This window comes from Myxocyprinus asiaticus, chromosome 45 (genome assembly GCF_019703515.2).
Source record: "Myxocyprinus asiaticus isolate MX2 ecotype Aquarium Trade chromosome 45, UBuf_Myxa_2, whole genome shotgun sequence".
Classification (NCBI taxonomy): Eukaryota; Metazoa; Chordata; class Actinopteri; order Cypriniformes; family Catostomidae; genus Myxocyprinus; species Myxocyprinus asiaticus.
Window position 1 is genome coordinate 10,798,700 of NC_059388.1, and position 13,615 is coordinate 10,812,314.

General features: G+C 41.2%; 1 long non-coding RNA gene across 1 annotated transcript in view; it reads right to left on the reverse strand.

The window, feature by feature from the left end:
- Positions 1-13,262, reverse strand: part of LOC127435439 (uncharacterized) — a 183,066-nt gene extending 169,804 nt beyond the window's left edge. Inside the window, exon 1 of the long non-coding RNA XR_007896197.1 lies at positions 13,169-13,262. This is a non-coding gene — a long non-coding RNA (uncharacterized LOC127435439). The remainder of the gene's footprint in view (positions 1-13,168) is intronic.
- Positions 13,263-13,615: the final 353 nt, after the last annotated feature.

Here is a 13,615-nt window from a genome sequence, read left to right on the forward strand (position 1 = left end):
GGGTCAAAGGACAAAGGATATCAGTTACCTCTCCAGCCATTGAATACAGATGCATGATGTGCAATTATTCAATCTGACAGACCTTGTGTGGCTCTCAGGGTGCGGGAACCGTCCCTCATGGAATAATTGGTATACCTCAGAACTCACATTCTGTATTCGTGCAGCAACCCTATGACCTTAATGAAACCTTCGACACCCAAACTATCCCCTGGATAGCTACTAAAACTTGTCCCACTGTCCACTTGACACCTACCAAGCTCACTCACCTGTGGCTGAGAACCTGATGCAGGAAGTCTGCTGCTTCTGGTGCTCTAAAGGGAGGACCAGGTCAAGGCTGCATTGTACGGTGGCCTGCAGTTCACCCAGCCCAGCTGTGTATTAATTTCTCTGGGAAACACACAGACAGACAGACGGATGAAAGGCACATTTAGTCCTTCTCAGGTATCCATTTATACTAAGCATAATGCAAAGTAATAGAAATTCTTTCTTAAAGTGATACATTTTCTTTTGTTCCAAGTGAGGTGCCGACCAAGGTAGCATTTAAATGCATTCTTAATCTCAAGTAATTGATTACATTTTTAATAAAAGAGCCACCGTGGCTTCAACTTCCATTTTCATTTCTATTTTACGCATAAATTTAATTTATAACTTGGAGGGAAACATGATTAGAGAAAAAGCTACCTATGTTTTTGAAAACACAGCTCATCCATTCACAGATCAAAAATCATTCCTTTTCCACTGTGTTATTCCAGATTGTTATGCTTCCTGATGATGTACAATTTTATTTGATAATCAGGGGTCTACTGTGCCAGTTTTACTAGTAGCTGCTGAGGACAGCAAATTTCATCTTTGAACAACATTGCCAAATCCTCTACTTTCCAATATTTTAGATCTTGTTTCCACCTTAAGGTTAAAAGAATCATTATGGCTTCAGTTTTCAGTATCACTATTCAATATACACTGACTGAGCACTTTATTATGAACACTATGGTCCTAATAAAGTGCCTGATGTGGTCTTCTGCTGTTGTAACCCATCCGCCTCAAGGTTCGATATGATGTGCATTCTGAGATGCTATTCTGCTCAATTCAATTGTACAGAGTGGTTATCTGAGTTACCGTAGCCTTTCGAACCAGTCTGGACTGCATTGTCCAAAAGCATTGCAAGCTTAAGTGCATCGTAGAGACCATTTGCGCTAATGGTTTCTACGATCTACTTAGGCTTACGATGCTTTTGGGAAATGCAGCCTTGGCCATTCTCCGTTCACCTCTGTCATCAACAAGGCGTTTCTGTCTGCAGAACTTCCGTTTACTGGATATTTTTTGTTTTTGGCACCATTCTGAGTAAACTCTAGAGACCGTTGATTGTGAAAATTCCAGGAGATCAGCAGTTACAGAAATACTCAAAACAAACCCATCTGGCACCAATAATCATGCCACAGTCAAGATCACATTTTTCCCCCAATCTAATGGTTGATGTGAACATTAACTAAAGCTCCTGACCCATATCTGCATGATTTTATGCATTGCACTGCAGCCACACGATTGGCTGATTAGATTATCGCATGAATAATTAGGTGTACAGGTGTTCCTAATAAAGTGCTCATTGTACACTCCAACAGCAATACTGATTTAAGAAAGTCAGCCCTTCAGGAAGTGAGTCCAGATGAAAAGTGCTCTAACGTATAACTAATACTATGATGGGTGCTGGGCCTCAGCTGAACTAACTGAATTGTATTACAGCTATAAATCTGGTTCCCCTTAGAAAAAAGATAATGTATATTAAGATTGTGTAATCAATAACAGTGCACTCACTTGTGACTTGTTTTCTTAAGAATAGGGCAGCATGCATTATTCTCCAACACACTGAATAAATTAACGTGGGACAAAGCCACATTTCTCTGATTAGTCTGGTTTGCAGCTTGAGAGAGTATTGGCAAAACATTCAGGGAGCCGTTATGAATCCGCCCTGTCCAAACATCCTGCTGTTTTATATGCTTCCTGGGGCCAGGGTTCATTTCAGACAAGGCATGACCAATCATCATGAAAATCTGGATCTGAGCGTGGCCTGTCATCCACACAGTGCAAATTAATTACCTTAAATTTACAATGAGGAGTTGAAGACGGATACATGTAGAATTCTATTGATGGATTGAATTTTTAATGCATGGGGTTTACACAGACCTTCCTGGTTAAAAATCTGCAAAATATGCATTTAAATGAAATGAGCTGTAAAAAAAAAAAAAATTTTGATTCCACACAAGTGTAAATTTTTGTCTTTCATTCTTCACACATAGTAATCTTGATTTAAAATGTACCAATTTTAGCACACAATATTTTCCATTAAAGATTTGTGGAGTTTGCTAAAGCAAGCATCACTATGGCTATTGCACATACTTAGGATTATGGATTTAAACAAACCCCTAACCCATCGTATTACACTTTGGGGTGTAACTCATCCTACACTGTTCGTGCTACGGACATTATTGAGAGGTGTGCTATCAATTTTCAACACTATTTGAAGCTTCTTGCAGAAAATAAAATAGCAAAACATCATATAGACTAGGGGTTGATTAGACTAGTTGACTATAACTAATGTAGTCGACACTGTCAGTCTGAAGTCGACTAGTCACTTTCCACGATTTACAAACCGGACTGTAGGAAATACAGCAGGTGTTGGATTTCTGAAATTTTGGATTGCAAGGAAAGACTCAATCATATTAAAGGGATAGTTCACCCAAAAATGAAAATTCTCTCATCATTTACTCACACTCATGCCATCCCAGATGTGTATGACATTCTTTCTTCTGCTGAACACAAACAAAGATTTTTAGAAGAATATCTCAGCTCTGTAGGTCCTCACAAAGCAAGTGAATGGTGACCAAAACTTTAATGATCCTAAAGCACATTAAGGAAACTTAAAATTAATCCACAAGACTCCAGTGGTTAATCCATATCTTCAGAAGTGATATGATAGGTGTGGGTGAGAAACAGATCAATATTTAAGTCCTTTTTTACTATAAATGTTCCTCCCTGCCCAGTAGGTGGCAATATGCATGAAGAATGCAAATCACCAAAAACAAAATAAGAAAGTGAAAGTGGAGATTGATAATAAAAAAGGACTTAAATATTGATCTGTTTCTCATCAACACATATAACACTCCTTCAAGAACATGAATCAGCGAGTTAGAAAAGCACTTCAAGTTGGAGTACAATGACATGACGGAATGCATCCCCATCCTGCACACTAGATCCCACGTCCGCCCGTAATCATCTGTACAAGTAGCTGCAAGAGTAGGGGGAACCGCCAGCAGGCTACACTAAAATATGTTCAGACACTTATGTTAACTTTTAGCTACGTTGCAGATCGACGTATTCCTACCTATTGGTGCACATTTCTAATAAAAAGGTGCCTATGAGGAAATGATAATGCTTGATGTAAATTCAATCCGATCCGTTCACATACAAAACAACACTCACACCATCGCTCATAATTTCGAAACTACATACAGTACGTGCGTTTCCATGGCAACTTATATGACCCCAGCCCAGGCACAGTCTAGCTGACTATCTAATTCCTGATGACATGTAGCTATGTTGCTATTTTATTTTTATTACATATAACTAGTTAAAACCCATTACATTGTAGCAAACGTATATCTTTCTATTTTATACAGTGATATTCAATGGGCAGGGCATGGGGGGGGTTTGAGGGGTTTGGCTCGATTAGTTGACTATTAAAAAATCAGTAGTAGTGCAACTCCTACTATAGACTTGCATTTAAGGAATATCATACATTTGGCTCTTACTTCTAGCAACCACCCAGAACACTCTAGCAACCACCAAGCAACACCCTAGAAACCACCCAGAGCTTCTAAGAAACCACATAGCAACACATCAATAACCACTAATAAGACCTTAGCAAGTACATGGCAACAACCTGGTAACCACCCACATCACCTCAGTTCTGCATGGGCAAATTCACATTTTCTTCCGAAAATTCTTTCAGTGAACACGAACCTGACAATACTGATGAGTGAAATAACATTTAATATTTGATCTCTGCACTCATTACACATACCTGACGTTAACATGCACACCTTCCTTTGTGCCAACTTGCCAATACTGAGTTAATGTTTATGAGTTGAATAGGGAAGAAAGAAAACTATTACATCATGTTATGAATACCAAAGTCCTTGGCATAAAATGGTCCTTTGGGTAAAAGAGTTTCGAGTTCAGTTCAATACAGCCTGGCTAAAATGACCAGCCTAGACCAGCATGAAATTCCATGCTGGTCCAAGCTGGTTTATGCTGGTTAGTGCCGGTCTAGCTGGTAGACTAGCAAAGCCATGCTGTTCACCAGCAAAAAAATTATGGTCAACCAGCATGGTCTTTGCTGGTTATGCTTGTTAAGAAGGCTTGTGTTCCAGCACATTTCGTTAGGGTTAGCAACATGACAATACAATTCAACCCTTTGCTTCACTTGTGCCTGGAAGGGCATAGGGATAATTTGGAGGGGGGGGCTTCCAGGTATGGACCTGGCAAAGATAAGACTGCGGCCAACAGATGGACTGGATCATGTATCCATTTACATGAGACATTGGTACTTTACTGAAAAAACTCATTTTGCCATTACCTCATTTGCTGATGAAAGATTCAGACATTGTTCAAGCCTCTTTGAGAATCCTGGGAAATGGGTTTATTACGGCAAAAAAGGCCAGCCAGTCAACCACATGCGATTACAAACATATGTGACCCATCCAAACTCAAGCTGAAAGAGTGCTGTTGTCACAGACTATGGACATGGACATAGAAGGACACCCTCTCTGCTTCTCTTATTCCCATACTAAGTTTATTTTTAGTGTAGCTACTAATCTTAGTTTAAAGGTGAAACAAATAATTAATTATTAGTAAGCGATTTGCAGGCTGATTCTGGACCTGTTTGGGAAACAATCATCATTTTTGTAATTTTTGCATTTCGTTTGGAATTGCATTTCAAATTGTACAGAAATTACACACTGAATCTTTAATATATATATATATATATTTCTTAATACAGTGCAAAGTTGCAGACTAACTAACCTCATAAGCAGAGTGATGCAGCTTCTTTTCATAATTGTTCGCAACTCTTTAAATGTGCTCTGGCTACAAAATAATTCCATGCTAATTTGCTAAATGCACAATAATTATGTTACCCTAGGCATTTCCCTGTTTTAATTACTTAAAAGGATCTGAGCTATATAACTGTCTCTAGAGTAACCTCTATTATTGAGCAGCTCAAGAACAGAGGATATTACATCAGTCACTGAGTCAACAGTAAGGAAAGACTTGGCTATCAGAAATGGATCTTCTAAAAGAGTCTTTCAAATTGATTAACAATAAAAATAAAAATAATATATATATATATATATATATATATATATATATATATATATATATATATATATATATATATATATTAAATTATATTGATAACTTATTTTTATTGGAAGCCTCCTAACTTTGTCTTGTTATAGCCTTATTTACCTTATATTGCTTATTCAGTAAGCAGTATGATAGTATTACATTCACAATTCACATTTGTTGAAACCAAGCTGTCAAAATGATTCGTTCTCTACTTCCTCCACATTGTGATGTCACACTGTGGTAGACATTTACATCTGACCACCTCCATAACAACCCATCAACGCCTACTTTACCTTTAATCACTTCTGTAGCCTGCCCAGTAGCAGTGAGCAGTGAGATGGCAAGAAGAGAGAGCAGGTCAGTCAAGAGCAGAGAGCCAATCAAAACAGTGGGTGTTTACTGTCAAGTCTTAAAGGAGAAGCAGCACCAAATCCGAGCGTTTCTGACAGAGGGTCAGAATGAGGGTGGAAAAGTTTAATGTTTTACAAATATATGAATGTTTTTTGTCCAAGAAACTTTACTAATATTATAAGTGAATCTCAAGAAACATATTCTGATTAAAAAAAAATTATTGATTCACATATTAAACACAGAAAAACAAAACATATATACACAGAATCAACAATTAATCTCCCAAAGAATCTCCCAATCCCCAACCCCACCCTGGTCCCAAACAACACCCCAGTGGTCATACATGATTATAGACACACACACACACACAAAAAAAAATAATAATAATCACACATATTGACAACTACACCTCTCTCTCCACTGCCCCTCCCCGAGAGCCCTCCAGAAACGCCAGATATCTACCCCATTTCCCCACAAACAAGTCCAATTTCCCCAGTCTTCTAAATGACCCTTCTTCAAAGGCCACCACCCTCCCCATGTCCAAACACCACTCCTGAAATGAGGGTGCTCTAGCTGACCTCCATCCCCTTAAAACTATCTGTCTGGCGATCATGACACTGGATGAAGTAATCACCCCTCCCAGAGTGTCTGCCGCTTTAGGGGGGTGTATGCTACTCCCAAAAATAGTACAGAGCAGGTGGCGCAGCTATAAATACCTAAAGAACTGAGATCTGGGAATTTCAAATGGTTCTTTTATATATATATATATATATATATATATATATATATATATATATATATAGAAAATAGAAAATAGAAAAGAAAAAAAAAGGCCGTTCGGTTTCCTCGGACAGTCAAACGAATGTTCAGTGAGTCGGCCCATTCAACTGCTACATGAGTGCAACAAATGACCCAATCACTCAAATGTCCTGCAAGAAATACTCCACAAAACAAACTCCAACCAACAGGAGGCATAAGCACAAAGAACGTGCAGATTCATCCACAACACTGTCCCGAAGGTGTGCTGCTACACAAAACAAACTCCAGCCGCTAGGCAGAACCAGCACAAAAAGAAACAAAAAAGGCGCTCAGCTTCCTCGGACGATCAAGTGGATGTTCACTGAGTCAGGCTCACTTGGCTGCAACATGAAAACCACAAATAACTTACTCAGTTATTGACTTTATGAAGGAGATTGCTTGCTGGGGACATGTAAATACTTGACGGCCTGTGACAAGGTGGAGGGCAGGGGCTAATCAGCCGAGGAGAGGGATAAGTGCAGCGGGACGCGGCAGTTCGAGAGAGAGAGAGCCACATGCAGCTGCCATGTGTGTGTTTGTGTTTTGTGTCTTTTTGTTTAATTAAATATTATTTTGACTGTTTAGCCGGTTCCTGCCTCCTCCTTTCCCAACCTTACCTTGTTACATTGGTGCCGAAACCTGGGAAGGAGGAGGGATTTGCTGTCGTGGAGTCCTCGCCACTACCAGCCAACCAAGGAACAGCCGCGGTCATCTGCCCGGGTACAGAGACGTCACTGCCAGCCGCCGAGGATCTGAGGCACACTGCCATTTCCCCCCCAGAAAAAGAATAGAGAAAAAAAAGAAAAGAGAGAAAAGAGGGGGAGGAGCGTGACTGTCTGCCCGGGGCCAGAGGACCTACTACCACCCACCTGGGGAGGAGCGAGCTGTCATCCGCCAGAGGTTGGGTAGTGTCAGAGGGCCGGGCGACAGCGTATCTGGGTGCTGGCGAACCAGATTATTCCTCTCTCTCCTCTCTCGCTGTTGCTCCGCTTTGCCCTTTCCCTCTGCTCTATTTTTTTTGGTTTTTCCCTCCCCTCGTCCCCCTCCCCAGCCCTAGAGAGGTGGGGAAAAGCCTGCCTGCCTGAGGCAAAGGGGGGAGGAGTGTGACGAGTAGGATGGCGGGGCCAGGCTGTGACTATGCACGCCCAGCCCCAATCGGGCTAATCAGCCGAGGAGAGTGATAAGTGCAGCGGGACGCGGCAGTTCAAGAGAGAGAGAGACACATGCAGCTGCCATGTGTGTGTTTGTGTTTTGTGTCTTTTTGTTTAATTAAATATTATGTTGACTGTTCAGCTGGTTCCCACCTCCTCCTTTCCCAAACTTACCTCCCTACAGGCCATCCTTAGTATCGATTCTCAATTTGGCCAGGAACATCAGTGCAAAAGCGACCTTTCTGAGATGATTACAAGAGTGGCGGATGTCGAGAAACGGATTGATCATCTGGAGTCATCGGAGAGGGAATTAGCTGCTAATCTGCTATTGACCAAGGCGGATTTGGAGCGCTTCTGGGAAAAGTTGAAGGATATGGAAAATCGTAACCGGCAGAATAACGTCCAAATAACATCCAAAAGTATCAAAACTAGCAAAGTGCGCAGAGCTCGCCATTCACACGTCCGAACCTCACACCTTTCACCAAAATGCAGCTGCACAGTGGCTCACTAACTGAAAAACATGTTAACATAATGCTTCTTAAGTGTTTGCCGCATTCATAAGCAGTTGTCTATTATTGCTCTCTAAATCGTCCTATCTATCCATGACTGCATTCATTAAGGCTGCGAGTTGCTGCTCTGTCTGAAAGACTACTGTACACACAAAACACACACACTTAGTCTTCCAGTAAACATAGCTCATGCAAAAACAAAACAGTCTGTGCACTGCAAAAGCAGATTGACCTGTCAACATGTGCAAGGTAGATCTTTCACAGCCTCAGCATTTTACTGCACTAGGTGACTTATAACCCTTAATGTACAGTAGACTGTAGCATGTTAGTGGATATTTCATTTCCAAATGCACTCCGAAATGATTTATAAAGCTGTCAGTGCATAATGAATTAATATAGAAAAATGTTTACTTGAATGTGATTCTGTTGGATAATAGTGCACACAGAGAAATGATACACTAGGTCTGTTTAAGCAGCTTGGGAACATCCATTGGAAGAGTTAAACTCCTGTCTTTTTCTTTATCTTTTTGTTTTGTTACATTTTCTTGGACTTTTAAGACTTTAAATTGTTAACCCAGGGACATTTTAGCCTGGGTTAACATAATCCTGGGTTATCTTGTTTTATGTTTCACACTGTTATACTTTATCCTGTTTAGTAATTCTGAATAATCAGGTTTTGAGATTTCACAGTGCACATTTTAACAATTTATTCTATTAATTAGGTTCTTATTAACATATTTATGAGATCAATTACATTGATTGGACAATTAAGCCCAAAGTATACTCCGGTCTGATGTGAACACTAGGCAGCTGCATACAGGATGCATAATGCAAATTTTTTCATCAGCAGGGTGCTCGAGCACTGAACACGTGCAGCCTAATTTTCCTAACCATGCGTACTATGAATGCATAGTATCCACATGCGCCTGGAATTGTGTCCACAAGGTGGCAGCACTAACATTTGAGCGGTTGCTGTCACGAAGAAGTGCTAGAAGAAGATGTAATCGGCACCTTTTTCCTTCGTCCCATGATGTTTAGCGAGCGAGTGGTGTTGGGATTTTGAGAAGAGCGTGTATGAATTTGTGAGGACATACATCAATCACATATCAGTGTGTTACTGAACGTTAATAAACTGCAAAAAAGTCATAAAGACAAAGAAGGTGTGAACAAAACCAGCATGCTGTTTCTCCCAGATTTAATCTAAGCACAAATGCAACATTTTGAGCAAAAATGATAGACATACTAAGGAAGAGCTGTGAAGTTCTCATACTTGAGTATGTGTAACGGGTAAAAGATGGGCAAGGAGGAGGCGGGAACCGGCAGAACAGTCAACAAAACTTTAATGACATAAAAGAACTTAAAGAAACATAAACACACACACACACACAGTGGCCCCGTGTGTCTCTCTCTCTCTCTCTTGAACTGGCGCTCCTGGCTCGTCTTTATCCCCCTCCCAGCTGAGTACAACAATTTAGTGCTGGGTGTGCATCGTCACAGCCCGGCCACGCCCTTCTCCTCGTCACACTCCTCCGCCGCCCGATTCAGGCCGGGGAGATCTCTGGCATGACATACTTCCCTCCCCTCCCTTCCTGGAGGGGAGGTGTTGCCCTTCCGGCCGTTCTTCTGTCGGCAGGTCTTCCCCGCCTCTCTGGAGCCCTGGGAGAGATGAGGGGAGGTAGAGGGGAGAGGGAAATATCAAAGGGGAGAGACAGAGAGAAAGGAGAGAGAGAGAGAAAAAGTGGCTTGCCGGTCCCCGGACACACAGGCATTGGACATCATCTCCTGGCGGACGTCAGCCGGCTCCCCTGCCTCCTGGCAGATGTCAGCGGCTCCTCCAACTCCTGGCGGCTGGCAGTGAGCTCCTCCGCCCCTGGCAGCAGCTCCTCCACTCCAGGTAGCCAGCAGCGAGCTCCTCCACTTCCTGGCGGATGGCAGTGGCTTCTCCATCTCCTGGCAAATGGCAGCGGGCTCCTCCTGGCAAACCGCTCCAGTACCACCATACCATACCTCCTCGGCATGGTGACCTTCCAACAGTGGCGAGGGCTCTCCGACAGTGCATCCCTCCTCCTTCCTGGGTTTTGGCTCCAATGTAATGGGTAAAGGATGGGCAAGGAGGAGGCAGTAACCGGCAGAACAGTCAACATAAATTTAATGACATAAAATAACTTAAAGAAACATAAACATACACACACAAACAGCGTGTCTCTCTCTCTCTCAAACTGGTGCTCCCGGCTCGTATTTATCCCCCTCCCAGCTGATTATGACAATTCAGCACCGGGTGTGCGTCATCACGGCCCGGCCACACCCTCCTCCTCGTCACAGTATGTTATCGCTTTTTCAAGTTTTCTGATCGGATGGTTATTTCCTTTTAAATCAGCACGTAAGTTTAAACATATGTTTGGCAGGTGATTGACTGGTGAGAGCTGGTGAGAGGTGGTGCTTTGCTGCTGTCAATGACGCAGATGCGATGTGGTTTTTGACTACCTCTATATGTGTTTTTTGTGATCCAATCACAAAACATTTTGCACCCTGTTTACAACTATATTTAGCACTGACCTTTGTGATCGGATCATCCAAAATGCATCTATTACCAGCTGTATACAGGGTCTTAAAATGACTGCAGCCAGAGCTAGGGAATGCTGTAGAACAACTTCCAGTGGAAGTCCCACCCACATTCATTTCCCCAGTAAGACCCCCAGGAAAAAGGTGGACAGAGCTGTTCAGCTTGTAGTCCATAAACCCGGAAGGGAATTCACCATGGGTTCCCTCAGGATTTTCCTATGGGTTTTTATAAGGGGGTATTTCATCTTATGAGGAAAATAAGGTCTGTGGTAAACATTACTTGACGATAGGTGGACGTTTTGGTCTACAACATAAATTACACACTTTTATACCTAAAACATGACTTTTGAAGCTATTGAATTACATACTTTTTTTTTCTTTTTTTTTTTTTTTTAATGCACAGCGGCTTCAAAATTGAGGTATGAAAGTGTGTCATTTATGTTGTAGAACAAAACATCCATGTATTGTCAATAATGTTTACTACAGACCTTATTTTACACATTAATACAAAAACCCTATTATAAAAACTCATAGGAAAATCCAGAGGGAACCCATGGCGAATCAGACTTCTGGGTTCATCTACAAATTGATGTCATGGCTGAACAGCTCTATAGGAGACAAATTTGGATGTCAAGAATGCGTGTGTAAGGAGGTCAGGAGACACCTGTATATGCACTTGAGTCTGAAGGAATTTAAAGACATTTATGGGTCTAAACTTCTGGAGAGAAATAGTCCAGTATATCATAACAGTCGTAGCACGCATGCGGCAACTGTCTGTGTTTGCGCTCAAAGTCCATTGAAGAGTAGTTTGAAAGGCTAGCATTAGACTGTACGCAGACGCTAAGTGTTTGCGTCAAAACCAAAGTATACTTTGGTCTTTACAGTATGCAATAAGCAATTAAGCAACCTGTTTAAATAACTGCTTGTCCATCTCTTATAAATGTCAACATGTAGATCAGCTCTGGTTGTCTTGAATCTTTTGAAACCTTAAGTCTTCTGAAACTTCTGAAAGTTTGAAAAGATGGTTAAACATGGGATGAAAAGTGGCCTCAACCTTAAAAAAAAGATGTTACCCCAGGATTAAGTGTAGTGTGAAAAGCACTTTAGATTCTTGCTCAGATTCAGCATAACATAGTGAGAAGAGGAAATGAAACAGATAGAAAATAAGAGATGAGATCGCTGTATCCATATCCACATTTGTCATATTGTAAATCTGTGGAGGCACTTAATGTGATGATTTAGTGGCATACTGGATAAACATGGTCTAGTGCTGTTGCTGTAGCCTATAGAGGCGGTAGAGCTCCCTGGGGTCCAATTCAATCTTTCACAGCCTGTTTAGCACTAAATGTTTAATGTCACAGCCTGTGGGGGACCTGGGTAGCTCAGCAAGTAAAGACGCTGACTACCACACCTGGAGTCGCAAGTTCGAATCCAGGGTGTGCTGAGTGACTCCAGTCAGGCTTCCTAAGCAACCAATTGGCCTGTTTGCTAGGGTGGGTAGAGTCACGTTGGTTTAACCTCCTCATGGTCACTATAATGTGGTTCTTGCTTTCGGTGTGGTGTGTTGTGCGTGGATGCCACGAGAACAGTGTGAGCCTCCACACATGCTACATCTCCGTGGTAACACACTCAACAAGCCACGTGATAAGATGCATGGATTTACGGTCTCAGACATGGAGGCAACTGAGATTCGACCTCTGAATCTCAATCCGGATTGAGGCGAGTCACTACGCCACCATGAGGACTAAGAGCGCACTGGGAATTGGGCATTCCAAATTGGGGAGAAAATAAATAATTTCACAGCCTGTGGTGACCTACACACGGTGTGTGTGTGTTTTAGGGGTTTTAGCCTCTCTTGCAATGTATAGACACTACAGATAATATCTCTATAACAAATCCTAGTGAGCTGCCAACCTAGACAGCATCATATGCACACTACTGATCTGACAGCCATTCCAGAAGTTAGGCAGCAACATTAAGTTGCCTTTTAAGATACTTTCTTTTGGGCCGAAATCTGAGGCAGCATATCATGTATCCTTCACGGAGAAGGTATTCCAAGAATGTATGTAACAAGTTGAGAGAAATATACTACACAGTGGCCCATCTCAGGTGCGTCAGGCCTCACAGGTATCAAAATAAATAAAAAAATATATATACACTACCGGCCAAAACTTTTGAAACACTTGACTGAAATGTTTCTCATGATCTTAAAAATCTTTTGATCTGAAGGCATATGCTTATATGTTTGAAATTAGTTTTGTAGACAAAAATATAATTGTGCCAACATATTAATTTATTTCATTATAAAACTAAAATATAATAAAAATAAAAATAAAGTTTTTGAAATTGATGACTTGGACCCAATACTGTTTAAAAAGCATCCCAGGGTGATACCTCAAGAAGTTGGTTGAGAAAATGTCAAGAGTACATGTCTGCAAATTCTAGGCAAAGGGTGACTACTTTGAAGATGCTAAAATATAACACAGTTTTGATTTATTTTGGAGTTTTGTTTAGTCACATCATAATTCCCATAGTTCCATTTATGTTATTCCATAGTTTTGATGACTTTACTATTATTCTAAAATGTGAAAAAAATTATAATAAAGAATGCGTTAGTGTTTCAAACCTTTTGACCAGTAGTGTATATATATATTATATATATACATATATTCAGTTTCATTCTTATTTATTTTCATTTGCCTGTTCTCATTGTATTTTCGATTGCTTTCCTCTCCTGATTCTGTCAGACTTCACCAATGTGCGAGTAGTGAAAAACGTTCAGAAGCTGTCTGTGGGGATGGGGGCGTGGTCGTGTATCTGTCTGCGGGAGAGGGAGACCTG